Here is a 17,819-nt window from a genome sequence, read left to right as displayed (position 1 = left end):
TGCTACAATCAATACATACTTAATTTTATAATAAAATATAATAAAATTTTTTTGCGTTTTTAACAAAAAACATTCAATTCAAAACACAACAATAAAAAAAAAAAACATAAAATAATATATTAATATAAACAATATAATATAATATATTAATATAAACAATATAATATAATATATTAATATTATATTATATTGTTATAAAGAATTGGACCGTTCAGCATGAAATTTTTAAGAAAAAAAAATGTTTTTAATAGGATTTCTTTATAACACAGGACTGTAAAAAAAAAAATAATTCTCAGATAATCTAAAATGTGCATCATTTAGTTACATCAAGGGTCAAATCAAATATAAATAGCACATTAAATTTAAAAGTTAAACACTTTTTTGTGTGTGTGTGTGCGCTGTACAGGTCTGGTATAAAGAATGTTTTTGCTCAGGTGGCTGAAATGTCCGCCCAATAGAGAAAAGTTGTGCTCAGCAAGAACAAAAATTAGAGGCAACATTGGGCAGCTCCATCGATTTTGTGACAATTGGAGAAAATCGAGCATGAAAACGAGAGCAAAAGTTGCAATTTGCTCTTTGTGACTCAAATCAAAGGCTGCAATGGATCTTTTGTGACTTCTGGAGCAGAAAATGATTGAAATCAAGTCGCTATTATCGGTCAGTCACACACAACATTTTTTGCTTTATGAACCTCCTGTACTGCAGTGCTTCAGGTGAAATTATTACTAGCAGATGCATTATTGCAAATCATGCAACAGTTGAATCAGTCATGCAAATCTGATTGGTTTTCACCAATGTTGCCACAAGCATTCAGAAGTGAAATGCAGCCTCTCATTTTTCAATCACACATCCTCATAGTGTTCAGCCATTACTCTGAATATTGTCTGTGATGTTATTTTGTCTAGCAGAGTCATTCTTATAATTTGCATTTTCACCTGAGGTTGATTTTCATCGCTTTATTGGAAGGACAGTCACAGGATTTTCCTCCAGAGTGGGCGGGACTCTGTTCTGGCCGTCGGCTCTGCCAACGATCGCAGCAGCCCATTGGCTAATTACTCAGTCAGCGCGGTATTGGCAGCTGACCGCACACCTATTGATCAGATCCCTCAAACACAAATTTATCAAGCCATATTCTGTCCTGAGAAAAGATGGATTTGAGCCAAGGCAGATACTTAACCGAGTGAGATGTTCTAGCATCGACAGATCTTATGGGACAGATTCTGATGATATTTGCGGAGGGAACCTATGCATGAGGATGCTAATGACAGAGAATAAACCTGCTGAGAGTTTGACGGCCATAAGAAGACTGGAGAGATGCACTAAAAGGAAAAGATCATATTATGCATCATTTTATTTATTTATTTATTTTTCTGTTTCATTCTGTTATATCCTGAAGAGATTTTGAACCGTAGTGGTTACATTTGTGAAACATTTCAGTTTTTGGTGTTTGCTGGGCAGTTTTGAGACAGCGGGTCATTGTTTGCAGTAATGAGTTTCATATTCATCGTCAGTCTGATGCCGATCAGACATTCAGCAGCTCGTCTCTCCTGAGGCTGCATGTGAAATTAGATTAAAGGGAAGTTAAATATGGCAGCTGATATTTTTAGAAGAAAGACTACAACATACTTGTATGGCCAGTTTTATGAAGAGTAACATAAGGTGTGATCAAAATATCATTGACAACAACATTTTATGTCCATTTCTTAATTTAGAGGGTTTTTTAAATAAGGATTTGAATACTTTTGCAAAGCCCAAGATTGATTTTGCATGCATTTCTCTGCTTTTACCACAACTAAAAGTTATTGTTCTGTGAGGCAGAGGGATAAAACCCTTCTTATTTGTTATAAACTCATTTCAACGCATAGTATCAAGTGGCTTATTGTATTGCTGTTGCTTTATTAAAAAATAAAGACACCACTGTTCAATTAGATACATTTATTAATAATAATCCCATGAGTAATATTTAATAAAATGTTGTATTATAATTCATACAATTACAATAATATTTAAAATAAATAATTAAATCAAAATTTAAATAGTTCTTTAAAAAATATATATTTATTTCAGGAAGCTAACTGTTTTTTTTTTTGTTTTTTTTTTCAGGCATATTAATGTAGATTTCAACTTGTGCAATAACATCTATGCACATCTCAGATATTTTACAATGACTCAATCACATTTTAGAGGCAGATCTATTTATTAATTTAAATTAAAGTTTTAGAGCATTAATTGTTAATATAATGATTAAGGAGTCCTAATTGCAATCACTGTTTTTCATCGACGTGATGTGTGGTGAAGTGTGTAGACTGTGAGTGTGTGTGATGTGAGTGGATTTGCTGGAAAGCTGGTGTTGTTCATGTAGTGGCCAGGGAGGATTGAAAAAAAAAAAACTGAAAATTTAACAGAATTTTACTGTAAAATTAAATGAAATGTCTCATTAGATCTATTACAGTTTTTCACTGTATACAGTAAGGAAACTTAACCAACAGGTTTTTACCGTAGCATTTACTGTTAAAATTATGATGATTTTTTTTAACAGTGTATATTTATGCATCATGCTGTTAGGTCAGCACTCATGATGCTGCCTCTGCAGGTGGTGCACTAGGTTTTAGAACAGAGACTGTGTGTGTTTGAGAGCACAGAAGTATCTCAAGAAAACAACAACAATCCTGTGTGATTTTAGCCTCTTTCTGACAGACTTTCAGGAGTTATTTCTCATTGTCTGCAGTAAATACCTCACTTTACCCACGCTGCTCCTGTCCTGACCTCTGACCTCCATCCACACTGCCATGTTCCCGGCTCAAGGCCAGCCGGCCGTCAGCGCTGCAGAAAAGTGGGCGGTAATTCACAACCTTCCACATCACCTGCCAGAAGCTATTGATTTTTGTTTCCCCAATCTCCAGAAGAGAAGCCGAGAAAAGATTAAAAACACTGTCAGTTTGGAGTTGAATAAGGATGGTGAGCAAGAAAGAGAGAGAGAGAGAGAGAGAGAGAGAGGAAGAAAGAGAGAGAGAGTGAGTGTGAGAGAGAGAGAGACGCTTTACACTCTTAAAGAGATACTTCATCCAAAAATTACTGTCCTTTTAAACCTTTTGTGAAAATTGGAAATGCTGAAGAATGTACATGCTGCTGTTATAATGAAAGTGGATAGGGATCAAGCTCTTAAAGGACATAAAAACCACCATTAAAATATGATAACAATAGCACAAACAACTTCTGAGCTACATTACAAGTCTTCTAAAGCTATTTTGAGGATTAGACCGAATATAAGCCATTATCCACACATAACAGTGAAGAGTTATTTAAATGGAAATAGTGAGACATTTTTACAGCGAATATAGGCATCTGTCTTCTGACTTCAAACCATCGCTTCTGGACAAAATATGAGCCAATTATCCATAATAACGCTTCCTTCAGTGAAAAAAGTCCATCTTCTGTTGTCTCTCACATTAAAATCCACCCACATATTTGTTTAGAACTGGCTAAGACTGACACACAGCTTTTGGCTTCACAAGACATTAACTGATGGACTGGAGTGGTGTGGATTACTTGTGGATTGTTGTGATGTTTTTATCAGCTGTTTGGACTCTCATTCTGACGGCACCCATTCACTGCAGAGCATCCATTGCTGAGACACTGATGCAATGCTACATTTCTCCAAATCTGATGAAGAAACAAACTCATCTACATGTTGGATGACTTGAAGGTGAGTCAATTTTCAGCAAATTTACATTTTCATATGAAATATTCCTTTAATTAGATTGATTTTGATTATTTTTATAAACATTTTTCAGTACTGAGTGAAATGTATTTACAACCATTAACAACCATCTTCAAATTAATATATATATACATATACATTACACATTTATATATAAACATTCTTAAATGAATATACATTTACTTGCGAAATGCAAAATGACTTAACTGAATATTAAGTATTGTTTTTTGAGAAATTTATCAAAATTAAGTGAGTTTACGCTTAAAAAGGTGGAAAAAAAATATGCATCATTGGGTTGTTGTTGTTGACAAAAAAAAATCTCAATTAATTTTGATACAATTTTCAGAAAACAAGGCTTAAAATCTTTTGTAATTTTGCTTGTTTTGCTTGCTTTAAGAATGGTTACCCTAGTGAAAAATAAAAATACAGTACTAAAATGTATTTGAAATACATTTATTTTGGGCTTAGTACATTATAAATACATTTACATATTTATGTACATTTAGTACTAAACTAGTATGCTTAAAGTCTGCTAAATTGGAACAATTAATTTCGTACTTAATGCACTTTAATTGTGCGTAAGTCGTGCTGAAGTCCAACTAAAGATATACTAAAGTATGTCTGATCGTGCTAAAGAGGAACTATTGCAAGTACACTTCAGGTATACTTTAAATATCATGCTTTTAAAGACCAATATTATTCAAAGATCATACAATCCTCATTAATAGTGACATTAAAACACATAGGCTTAATATTAAGAAATGTGCATTGTGCACAAGAAGTATTCCAAATAAAGTTGAATTATAATTTTTATATCAGAATTAAAGTCTGAAGTGATATATCAGTAAATTTGTTTCAGTATGAAATAAAAGGATTATAAATATATATTAGGGTAGATATTTGTACTGGAAAAAGACACAAAATGCTGAGAAACAAGATCATCATTTCATTGAATGCATGAAAATGACAGAATATTTGTTTCAGGTGAACTATTATTTAACCCTTTGCACGCCGAATGCTCATAAATCTTAAAACTCTCTGGAGGATGGCACACATCTATTTACAAACGCAGATCGCTGTGACCGGTTATGTGTCAGTGGAGACATGAGAGATGTTCATTATTACCAATGGGCTTGATGGAGTCATTGCTTTCAGGACGTGACATTTCAAAAAATCCTTAAAAAAACACCACATCATTTATTACCCCAATAACCCCCAAAAAACAATTTTTGATTCAATCATATATCTCTAAAAAATTGAATTGCTGTTATTGATTAAACTGATGGCTCACTAGATTAGTTCAGTGCTGGTTCCACGCATTTATCAGCAGTAATGACCAGCCTCGCTGTTACACAACACAACTTTCATCATTAATGACAAGCTCTGATTGTTTGTACTGCATCCCTGCTGTCATGTGTTACAGTCACTGAGGGTTTGCATGCATGTGTGTGTCCGTCAGGATTGATTCATCTCTGCGGTGCTGAAACTGCATTTTATTGGCCTCGACCTCCTATGAAATATTGTCTTATCAGCTGTACATGAGTTGCTATAAGACAGAATGGCACATTGCAACAGCAAAAACACCACAAAAAGCTCATGAATAATCAAATATAGTCAAATATCATTTTTATCCAACATGGTTTAATCAACTTCAGCCACTCAGTTGAACTAGAATTCAGAAATAAAGTTATTTCGGATGATTTCTAATTTCAAAACAGACTACTCAGGTATTCTTAATTCACATATGTCATAATCATAACTTCTAAGATTATTTTTAAATGATCTTAAGACTCTAAAATTTAAGTGTAAAAAAAAAAAATAATAATTCACTCCAAAAATGGAAAGTAAAAGCCATTATTATAGTTAACTACAACTTAAAAATAAAAAAAATAAAATAAATAAATACATTACTTGAAATATAATAAATTTTACTTTTATATAATATATATAAGTAATATATAAGTAAAATAAAAAAAAAAGTTTAGTGTAATTAAAGTACTGAAATAATTTAAACAGAATTGATTTTTTATAAATAAATAAATAAAATTTATTCAAAAATGATTACAAACAAAATAAATGTTTATTTTGAAATAAATTAATACATAAAATGTAAAAAAAAAAATTGTTTCGTTCAACTTGAAGTACTAAAATAGCTTAAACTGAATTGATTAAAAACAAAAATAATAAATAAATAAAATTGATTAAAAAATGAATACAAATTAATAAAATGCAAACTAAAAACAGGGTTATAATCAGTAACTAAAACTAAAAACAAAAATAATAAATTTTTGTAAAATTAAACTAAATGAACATTAACTGAAATTAATATTCATACAAATATTTTAAATTAATATTTGAGATTAGTATACATATAGACATAATAAAAACTAATAAAAATTATTAAAAAAATAACTATAAAACATTAAAATGAACTGAAAACAGAACATTAAATAAATAAGATTTATTAAAAATATTAAATATCTAAATAAATAACTAATGCTAAAATAAGTCAATGCATAGTTCGCCCAAAAAATATTCAAATTTCAGTCAGATTGACTTCAGAAGACTATCGGCCATAAGTCATGTGAACCGTTCTGGAGATTTTATTAACCGTTCAAAGCTTGACTTGAAGAAGCAACATGATGGTGATCATTTTCATTTTGGGGTGAAATATCTCTTGAATAGAAAACAGAGGTTAAGTAGATTCTGTTTTGCTTTTTAGGCAATTTCATTGTCTGTTTGCATGAAAGTTACCAAATAATTATTACATGTTTGCATGTTCTTATTCTTTCTTCAATCAGTTTACAACAGTGGAAACACACAGATTTGTCTTCTGAAGATCTGCAGCTTACAGGAACGATGTCACACCTGAAATGATGTTTTCGTTCACGTGTCATGTACAATAAAAATGCTGGTTAAATCTCTCGCAGCTATGCAACATTTGTGCATCTTCATTACATGCTTCAGATATTATAGAGCAGATATTTATTCATCTCTGTCTTTTCATTCAGCAATAACTCATGAAGATGTCTTTCTGCACTAATGGCATTTTATTTTCCTGAGCATCTACACACCTACTTCTCCCTCAAATACAAAACTGCTTCTCGTGAAAAATGAGCATCTTTCATCAGCGGCTTTTGTGTTTTAATATATCAAGGAGATCCAAATTAATTCTCCACTGGAGGGTCTGGGATAAATCTGCCCATTTACTTGATCACCTTGAAAGTGCAGGGCCACACGTGAAAATATATGAATGCAATAATGCAGCCCGCATTCAGTGTTAGTAATGCATTTACATATTAAAATGATCTGCAGCCGCAAGCTGTAATTTCTAGTTGGACACACACACATAGACTGTGCGTTGAAAAAGCATATTAGTTTTGCTTTTGGATTTTAATTTATTCTGCCTTCCAGCCTGATTCAGACTAACCACAGCAACCCTTCCCCCAAACTCATCACCCACTCCGGCTGAATATTTCACCGCTCTCCTGCAGCCCGCATTACAATATTCCTCCCTCATGCTTTCCAGTGGGAAATGACGAGGCCTTCTGCCCTGGATATTTTTAGAGCATGCATTAAAAAAATCAATTCTTAAACAAATAGTTTTGTTCCTAGATGCTGACTAGTCAACCTGGTGCTTATCACTTATAGTCTCTTTTTTACTTCTGCATTATTGACTGATATTAGATATTAAATGTTTTCTGTTTATTTTTAATGGGTTTTGGATGGATTGGTATCATATAGCACCAAAACAAAAGAAAAACCCAATCTCACTGGAAAACTAATTATTTTACGTTATTTTTTACGTTGTGAATTGTATAAAAATATATTATTTTTTGGGGAAAAAAGCGTGCATAAAGGTCCTTTTATAAACATTGCTATTACTGTGGTGTAATCAGGTCTTACCAGTGTTATTTGAGATACTATTATAGTTATTAGTAATATTTTTACATTTTTATTTTAAAAATTTCCTTTTTTACATTAAGTTTTAATTTTGCTTTGTATTTATTTTTTTATTAGTTTTTTATGTCTAGTTTCTATTAATTTATCATTTTTTTGCACATCAAGTTAAAATAAATGAAAATTATTTTTATCACAAAAAATATTATTTTGTTTATATTTAGTATTTTATAAAAGTATTATATTATAGTATTTTATATTATAACCGTTTTTTTGTTGTTGTTGTTTTTTTTTTTTAAGTAGATTTTTTTAATGGTTTTAATTTAAGTTAACTATAATAACCCTGTATCATATGAAAATGTAGAAATTAGATTGTTCAATCTGCCAAAATTAAAAATGTTTTGTAAAAACTTTACAGTGTTTACACAGACTGTTTGGTGCTGCTCAGAGCTGGCATGAATGCATTTACACTGCAATCTCATGCTTGGTCACTAGGGGATGAGGTGGATCAGAGCAGGCATCATTTATGACTTTTATGCAGCATGACTTTTAACTCAGCTGTGTAAAGATGCCTATCGTTTTTGTGTTGCATAAATGATAGCGCAGACTCAACACTCTGTCTTGAAGAGTGACGTCACTTTAAGACCGGAGTGAGTTGCTTTGTGTGTAAGAATGTAAGGATAGTAGAGCTGTGTATGTTTTTGGTGCATAAAATGAGTTCATTTCTTTTAAAAAAAAATACATCAATCTTTAATAATGATGCTGTGACGTTCTTACCAAACCTAGCATCCCATTCCAAATAAATTCAATTAACATACCATACTTAAATATATTCTCATCTAAACAAAACATTATTTATCTTTATCAAACTTTAAAAGTAATATTTATTCTTTATCTTTCACGGTGTAACTACATTATAATGTTATGATGAATTAGTTAGTTTGCTGCATACCTCCACTTCCACTTTTATTTTTATTTTATTTTTACTAAGTTTTATTTGCTTTTTTCCTTATGTGGCCATTTATAGGTTATTGGCCATAACATGATATTATATATTAACAAGCTGGACTTGGAGCTTTATTACATAAATGTTCTTTTTGTACTGAGGACGTTTTAATAGTACAAAGAGCTCTTATGTGTCACAAGATCAAAGACAATTTGATTTTCTCATGTCAGGACCCATTTAATAAATCAATTGTCGTAGAATTATACTAGACAGCAATAACAAATGGATATTTTTCTTATCTCCAGATGTTTCTGCTGAGAAAAAGACGTCATTAATCTCACGTGTCTCCTCCTTCAAAACAGATCTCAGCAATGTCTCAAACGATGTCAGAGACCTCAGTATGAACTTTTCTCATCAGAATTTCACTGGACTGAATGATCTGAGCTGCTCTCCACATTCAGTTCATAGCGCTATACTCTGACTGTATAGTGACTCATTTGTGACTATTTGTATTTTCCAAAAAGGAAAATCTGAAACAAAGTAAGTCAAGTCTATACATAAATTAAACCACTTTAACATTCTAGACTTCTCTGCTCCACAAAATTAATTGGTATTCATTTTATTCATTATTAATCATTTTAATAATTATTAAGCATTGTTAATTTTTAATAAGAATACCAATTATATTTATTATTATTATTATATTATATTTAATAATATTATTATTCATTTTGTAGCTATATGCACTTACTATATGATAACTAGTGACACATTTGTGTCTTTTTTATATAAAAGGAATTTTAGAAGAAAAATCTGTAACAATCTATACATCCAATCTCTGGATGGTGACACCACTTTCTGACTTCATGCACCATAAAATGAATTAATATTAATTTTATTAATTACTTTTAATATTACTATGTATTTAATGTATATTAATTAAATAACATTAATATTAATTGATAATATAAACCACATCAGAGATCTCAATATGATTTTTTCTCATCCAATCCTCCGAAGATCAAATGACCTAATCTGCTCTCCATGTTCATTTTATATCAGCATGACAGCTAGTGACTCATTTGTGTCTATTTTTATTTTCCCAGAGGAATTTTGGGAGAAAAATCTGAAACAAAGTACAAAGTAAGTCTCCCGAGTTACAGTATATGAAAGAGCAACTTCAGAACAATGAAATCTTGTTTGAAGAGCCACTGACTCATTGTTCTAAATGCATTTTCCTATATTGTGGTCGTTTGTTCCCCAAACGGCCACACAGGTGCGAGACATGCAAATATTACCCAGCTACCACCGGGACCGGACTATATCGGTGTGTTTATTTAGTTCCTGACTATGAGAGAGAAACCGAGAGGCCGTGCAACCGCGGTTATGTTTAGCAGGAGTGATTACAGAGTCACAAACGTGAAGCCGAGGCCCAGGTGGATTGGAAGCAAGCTGTTCTCCGCAGCCCCTCCCAGCCCAAACACACACTCCCAGCATGCCGAGCTGTCAGCCGGGAATCTCTCATAATGAAGGCTAAAATATTTTATTCAGATTTATTAATTTGAAAATGAAGCGTGCCTGTCGGCAGAGGGACAGCTCTTCTCAATCTGTCATCTGTGAGGCGCGCGCCGGTGACACCGCCATACATTTGTCTTGTCGGATCTGACAGTCGGATTCTCCCGGGCGCTTCTCCGCCAGGGATCACCCAGGGATTTTTTGAGCGGAATAAAACACATTCCGACAAGGAACAGCCTCTTTATTAATGCAAATTAGGCCTGAAAAAACGCCTGCAACAGGCACTTGGCTTGAGACACCTGATTGTGTGTGTGTGTGTGTGTGTGTGTGTGTGTGTGTGTGTGTGGTTTTAATAAAAGCAGAGAGTGAGTGACTGTGGGTTTGAGAGCTCCCACACAAATCTGCCAGTCTCGGCTGTGACAGACCCCCAGAGCTACGGGGGGTTTATCTCACCAAAGCCCGTCCAGATACAAACCAACACAGCCGCCCACTGGGACTCGCTCGCGCTCACTCGCTGTTTTGACTGCTGTAAATTAGGTGGCCGAAACAAACATTGGCATGAATGTTGCATTAATTTGTTTAAGGGTCGATAAGGATTTTCAAAAGGGTTCTCTCTCTCTCTCTCTCTCTCTCTCTCTCTCTCTCTCTCTCTCTCAAGAGTAGCAGGCTTTTAATGAGACTTTTTGTTCATTGCAGTCATGGTGACTACACTTGGTCAGTGTCAACATGTTTGACTTTGTGCCCAACAAAATGTATTACTATTCTTTTTTTAAATATTAATATGTATTAATTAATAGTAATATTATCTGATAATATAAAACTATAATCATTTTAAATTTTTAATTGCAAATTGCTTTTTGATTTAATTTTGTTGTTTGTTTGTTTTTCAAGAATAGTAGCTTTTAATGTGAATTTCTGTTCACTGCAGTCTCTGGATGTTGACACCTCTTCAGCATTTTTCGACTTTATGCCTGAAAATGACTTAGTATTAATTGTATTCATTATTTTTATATTCATTAATTAATAATATTAATTGCGAATATAAAATATTACCATCATCAGGAATAGGAGCCTTTTAACAAGGCTTTGTTCATTCTGTAACCCCTTCGACATTTTTGACCCACAAAATTAATTATTAATAAATTAAATGTACATTTTTATTCATTTTTAATAATAATGATATTCATTTTATATTAATATATTAACATTTGATAATATAAACATTAAAATATTGCAATCAATTTAATCTTTTTTTAGTCCCAAATTGATTTTTTAATGCTGAGGTTTTTTTTCACGAATAATAGCCTCTTAATGGGACTTTTTGCTCATTATAGTCTCTGGATGCTGACAACTACAACATTTTTGTAATCATGCCCAAAAATATCTTAACTGCATTAATTAATTTATATTAATATGTATTTGTTTTAAATACAACAGTTGACTTATGGCTATAGCTGAAAGGTGTGTGACATGGCTGTGTGTGTGTGTGTGTGTGTGTGTGTGTGTGTGTGTGTGTGTGTGTGTGTGTGTGTGTGTGTGTGTGCGCTTGAGTGACTCTGGCCTGGGTGAGCACAGTCGAGTTGTTGCTTTCTTTCACCGAGCGTCCTTTGACATTTATCTCTCTTCACCTGCTCTGTGATGGAGATTCAGAGTGACGTGTCTCCCTCTCTGCCTCCGTTTCTCTCTCTCACTGCTAAAATGTCCCACTTCTTCTTCCAACACAACACACCAACATCTCATGTGAACGACCAGCATCAAAACATGATGGTAACCAGCAACTTGGCTCTCCATTTTGCCATCTGACTGAAAGTATTTCCTTTTTTTTTTTTTTTTACAATATTATTTTTTTTAATAATACAGTATTTTCCCCTTTTTAAATTATTTTACTTACAAATATCTTAAATGTTGAGAATTCATTGAGAAAACTGCAAAAAAAGAAATAAAAATAACAATTGCATTTCTCAATGAATAAAATCTCAACACTGTTAGATATGAGAGATATAAGCAGTTTGTACAACCTATAACTGTACAGTATACATGTATATACTTATTATTCCTGTTCTTCCCAAAGATCATCAGTCTTTGCATTAGTGGGGTGGAATATTCAGCGACTCTTTCTGCAAGTTACATCCGTACGCCAGTAGGTGGCGACAAGTAACTGTCTTAATGAGTCAGATTAAATGATTCATTGACACAGTTAGTTCAAAACACTGATTCATTCAGGAATCAAGTCATTGAATTATTTACTCAACCAATTCAATAAAAAACCCTGTATAAATTCAGGAAATAAATGATAACAGTCACTGAATCATTTGATCAAACGATTTGTAAAATAAAATAAGGAACAAAACATGAGTGTATTTATTGCTGTTATTTATAAAATAAAAAAAATATTTTAATAATTATATTGTTATTAAGTTTATCAAGTGAAAGAAATAACACTGTTTCAGTGAAATAAATTACTTATCCAATTTGTTTTATTATACACTATATAGTAAGCAATTATAAACATATTTTAAGTGAATGTTGGTGTGTACTTGAAGGAAGGATCTGATTTCTCATGACACCGGTGGTCTCTCACTACACAATAATGCAAATTGAACATGGTGGGCAAGGGATAGTTAAAAAGAGGCTGTCCATCAGATAAAAGTGTGTGGGCATGATGGGATTGTTCAATTACCTAAATGGATGAGATTGCTAATTGTTTATATTCTCAAACATGATGGAGGTCATACAAGAGCTCCAGTCAGTCAAAAATGATCAAGAACATGCATATAAATTACGCCACTGATGTAAAAACACACTTCCGGGATGTTAAGGTGATTAAACAAAAAATAAATGGTGACCACTTAACTTATGAACACTTAACTTATATAAAAGTATATAAATATATACATTTCAAACTCTGTGTGTTGTAAAAAAAAAAACATCATGCTGCCTTCATATTTTGCTTTGACCAAATTTGAAGGCACTGCTATGCATTCAGATGTCAATTAAACATATAATTTATTTAATACTGAGAAAAATGTACGTATGGTTATTCCTATTTGAGTACTGCTGGTTAGTTTAGCAATGCCAAACTCCAGTTCAAATTAGGTCTCATTTCAGGTACAGTAGGATGCTGTCTTAGAATATCTTGAAAAAAAATTGCATGTTTTGTGTCTTTTAGACCTCTATTCAGTCCTTATGTTTGATGTAATATGGAAAAGATGATTCAACCACATCTGTAATCTTTATGACACAGCTGTACAGGACTGAGCTTTCAACTGTATTTTCTTTCTTTCTTTCTTTCCTTTTCTGTAGAGTTTTAGTGTAATTACCGAGCTGACCTGCATTAGTTCATTAAACCTAAATTCAAAGAAATTATCATCTGGCAGAGAAAGAGCGAGAGAGAGAGAGTGAGAGTGAGAGAGAGAGAGAGAGAGAGAGATTCACCTTCTCTTCTGCCCTCCTCTATCCGGCCTGCTCGTCCTGACTCTTTATAAACGGCCTTTAAAAGCCTTTTTTATGTTGTTGTTTTTCCCTCATACAGTAAATGGAGCCATAATTTAACATTTTAATGCATGTTAATGTGTTGTTTAACCTTCTCTCCACAATCAAGTGTCTCTAAAAGGTTAACCTTGAACGTGGGCCAGTTCAGACAGTAATGTTCTGTGAGAATCATCACTGTCTAATGGCACTGCTCTTTACAGGTCCGTCTTCAAGCACATATACAGTATTTTAGTAGAAGTTTATAATATACGTTTATTCAATAAATGCAAAGAGCAAGGACAGTTTTACTTTGTGTGTTGTACATTTGGCAAACATTCTAATGCCCTGTTTTCAATGTAAAAATGTACTAGTGTTTCTCATGATGGTTTTCCATCTCCCTTTAGACTGAAAACAGTTTAATGTTATTCCATAACTTCCATAGATGGAAACTTAATTTATCTCTCTCTGTCCATGAGCTGTGAAAACAATACCTCTCTGTACACGTATAAGTGCATGTATGGAGCGTCTGATTGAATTTTCTGAACTACTTACGTGTCTCTGAGGACACTTTTCCACTCTAGGACTTTTCATTTGTATCCTTGGCAGCTGTGTGTGTGTGTGTGTGTGTGTGTGTGTGTGTGTGTGTGTGCTGCAGAACATCAACTTCATGAGTTCATTAGATTGTGGGATAGCTGCAGGGTCAAAGGTCAAAGGCAGTTTAGGCACGTTTTACTGCGCTCTGCTACAGATCCGCTCTGAGTTTAAAAGACACAGCATGTTTATAAAGTGATTTATCATAGAAAACAGATTTGCCCTGTTCTTGAGAAGTTTAGTGTAATAGATGCATATTCTAATCTGCATATACAGAACCATTCAAAAGTTTGGGGTCAGTAAAATTTATTCTTTTTTATTAATACTTCTATTGAGCAAGAATGCATTAAACTGATCAAAAGTGCAAGTAAAGACATTTATAATGTTACAAAAGAATTCTGTTTCAAATAAATGCTGTTCTTTTGAACTTTCTATTCATCTGTGAATCCTGAAGAATAAAATGTATCACGGTTTCCACAAAAATTAGAAGCAGTGCAACTATTTTCAACGTTTATAATAATCTGAAATGTCTCTTGAGCAGCAAAATCAGCATATGAGAATGATTTCTGAAGATCATGTGACACTGAAGACTGGAGTAATGATGCTGAAAATACAGCTTTGATCACAGAAATAAATTACATTAGGAAAACAGCTATTTTAAATTGTAATAATATTTCAGAATTTTACTGTATTTTTGATCAAATAAATGCAGCCTTGATGAGCATGAGTCTTCTTTCATTAAGAAAAACATTTTAAAAATCGTACTTATGTATGTGTTTTTGTATATACCGTATGTACTGTATATGTGTATGACAAAGTGAATTTCACCTGTAGGTTATCCATTCATAACAGAGGGGAGGATACAGGAGGAGAAGAGGAGAGGAGAGGAGTGCAGATGGCACACTAACATAATGAAGCTTGCAAATAAACAAGCAGTTGATTGATGTGATGGAGGAGACGTGCAGCTGATGAAACCGGACTGTGATGGCAGCAGAAGCTCCTGAAGAGCTGGAGATGCTGGAGTTGATGTGGCTCTGGGCGAGTGATTAGTATGTCTTCTGTAACACAGCTCCTCTTTGTTCTGGGCTCTATTGATTCTTTCAGGCTCGTCTATCATCTGTGGAGGCTCCGCTGGCATTTTGCTCAAAGCGTTCCTGAGGTTCCTTGATGCCCTGGAAGCTAAACGCTTATACCACGAGCACTGACCGTCTCTCACGAGTCTGTTTGTCTCATATGCCTACAGCATTCTGTTCCATGTAGAGAGGTCACTGTCATTAGGTCTAAAAGCTTTTCTTGTTTTTAAGATGCTTGACTTCTTCGATAGCGATGCTGACTCAACAGGACAATCTGTTTGGACAACCAAAGCATGTTTGAAAAGTCATTATTGTGCAATTCCAGTTTGTGCCATTAGTGTTGAACACACACTTCACACTTCCTCCTGGATCAGTCCAGAAACTGCAGCGGTGTGAGAGGAATCTCCTGCTGGAGAGGAGTGACCCTCAGCACAGAGAGAGATCCAGTGATCCACTGCATGACTGCATCACTGTCAGCTTCAATCCACTCACAGAACACACACATGCAGGCGTAACGTGTGTTTGTGTGGAACAGCACAGATAGTGTGACTGCGGTGTGTGTAAAGTGAGGTTTTAAGTGATTACTGTAAAGCTCTTTCATTGATGAGAAATGTGAAATACGATTTGGCATTAATTCATGTCTTTATTAATATGCAGCTGCAAAGCCTTGATGCTGTCTTAAGTCGTATGTCAATAACCATTCCTGGTTGTTCTTTTAAAACTGTAAATTTGGGTATTTTATTTATGCCATTATATGCAAGTCTGATACAGAGTTTGATAGAAAAGCTCCACAGATCTTTCACAAATCTTCCTTTGCATGTTTGTTTATTATAAATTAACATTTGATGATACTTTCAGCTCCTTTGAACACTTTTTACTGTATTTTAATTAGGGCAGAAAACACTGCATGGAGCAATTAAAAAAAAAAAAAAAAAAACTGGTCTCGATAATTATTCAACGCAATAGAAATCAAAGAGTGGACATTTTAACTATGTGGTTTTCCATATGGATAGGACGAGGAATGTGTCTTCCCATTGATGTATTTGACATCGTGGTCTGAAATGGACTCTTGTTACTGTTTATAGCTATGAATGTATGACAGTGAATCACATTAGGGTGCCAATAATAATGTCTTATCATAGACATTGAGAAGAAACTATGAGCGGCTGCCACAAACAAAACTGCACATGTCCAGATTCTGAGATTTTGACCCACAGAGGATTTTATTTTTCCTGAGAATCCTAGTTAATGTTATCAGATCGGATTAAAACTTACTGACTTTGCTGTCAGTGAGCCAAGTTCCTTGTGACCAGCCTACAAAAAAAAATTGCTTATAAATTGCTCAATATGCTATATTATTGCCAAAAGTTGGATTCAGTCTTTTCATCATATTATTTTATTTCAGTTAGCACAGGTTTTGCATTAATTTTATGAACTGATTGATCATAGGCCTCATTGATCTGAGTTTATGTTTTCCACTGAACATTGCCAAAATTACCCACAAATAATGTTCTTTTAAATAAAAACTGAGGTGCATAAACTCACATAATTAAGGCCTATGACCAATCAGCTACAAAATGAAATAAAAAACTGTGCAAATTAAAAGAAAACAAGATTACAAAACTATTCAATATCAGATTTAGTGATAATACTGTATAGCATAATGAGAGATTTACGAGAAATGCTGGTCATTTGTGACTGCGAACACCAAATTAGACAAAGCAGAGCACAAGGGTTTGCATCAAAATTGAACACAAATTATTTTTTCCTTCTTTAATAAGTCTATTTGTTATTTTTATTTTTTGCTGCACTCTGAAAAAATAAAGTTTCCAAAATGGGATTTTCGCAGTGATGCCATAAAAAATATATTTCAGTGAACAGTTCTTGAAAGAACCATTTTAATCTAAAATAACCTTTTTCCACTGTAAAGAACCTTTGATAAGGAATGTCCTTAGATCCTTTATTTTTAAGAATGTATGTTTACTATACAAGATTATATAGTCACATTTTATTATCTCCGTTTTGGAGTTGAGACCCTGCGGTTGATCTCTCATGCATGAATTTTGCATGATTTAATTTGTTAAAATGTCTATAATTACAATTAAGATTCATAATTTTGTGCTGATTCCGATCACTAAAATAATTCCAAAGTGAAACAGCTTAAAAACAAGGCCCAAAACTGCAAGCACTTTATTTTCACTTTATGTTTTACCCACATTCGTAATGTTCCAAGAAGTGTGCAGTGTCTGAACACTGGTTAGATTGATCTGATGAGCGAATGTGTTGCCGTGCGCTGGTCAGGACAGATGTTTGGACAGTGTGACCGTCTCTCATGCTACATGAAAGATCTCTCAGGGATTCCTATAACACTTGGCAGATGGCGAGATGCACACTACAGAGACGCAATCGCAGCAACACAGGTACAGAACTGTCCTTTTACAAACTCAAACTAAGAATAAACAGAGAACAACCACGGGACTGTCTGTAAAGCCATTCCAAATACATTCCAAGAAATCCGTCTCTTAGCCAGAGGCTCGCTGCTCAATTTGGAACAGGGAAACTAGCCCGAAGAGTCTTCCATTTATTTTCGCTCAGGGATTTG

Source organism: Cyprinus carpio, chromosome A6 (genome assembly GCF_018340385.1).
Source record: "Cyprinus carpio isolate SPL01 chromosome A6, ASM1834038v1, whole genome shotgun sequence".
NCBI lineage: Eukaryota > Metazoa > Chordata > Actinopteri > Cypriniformes > Cyprinidae > Cyprinus > Cyprinus carpio.
This window is presented reverse-complemented; position numbering follows the sequence as displayed.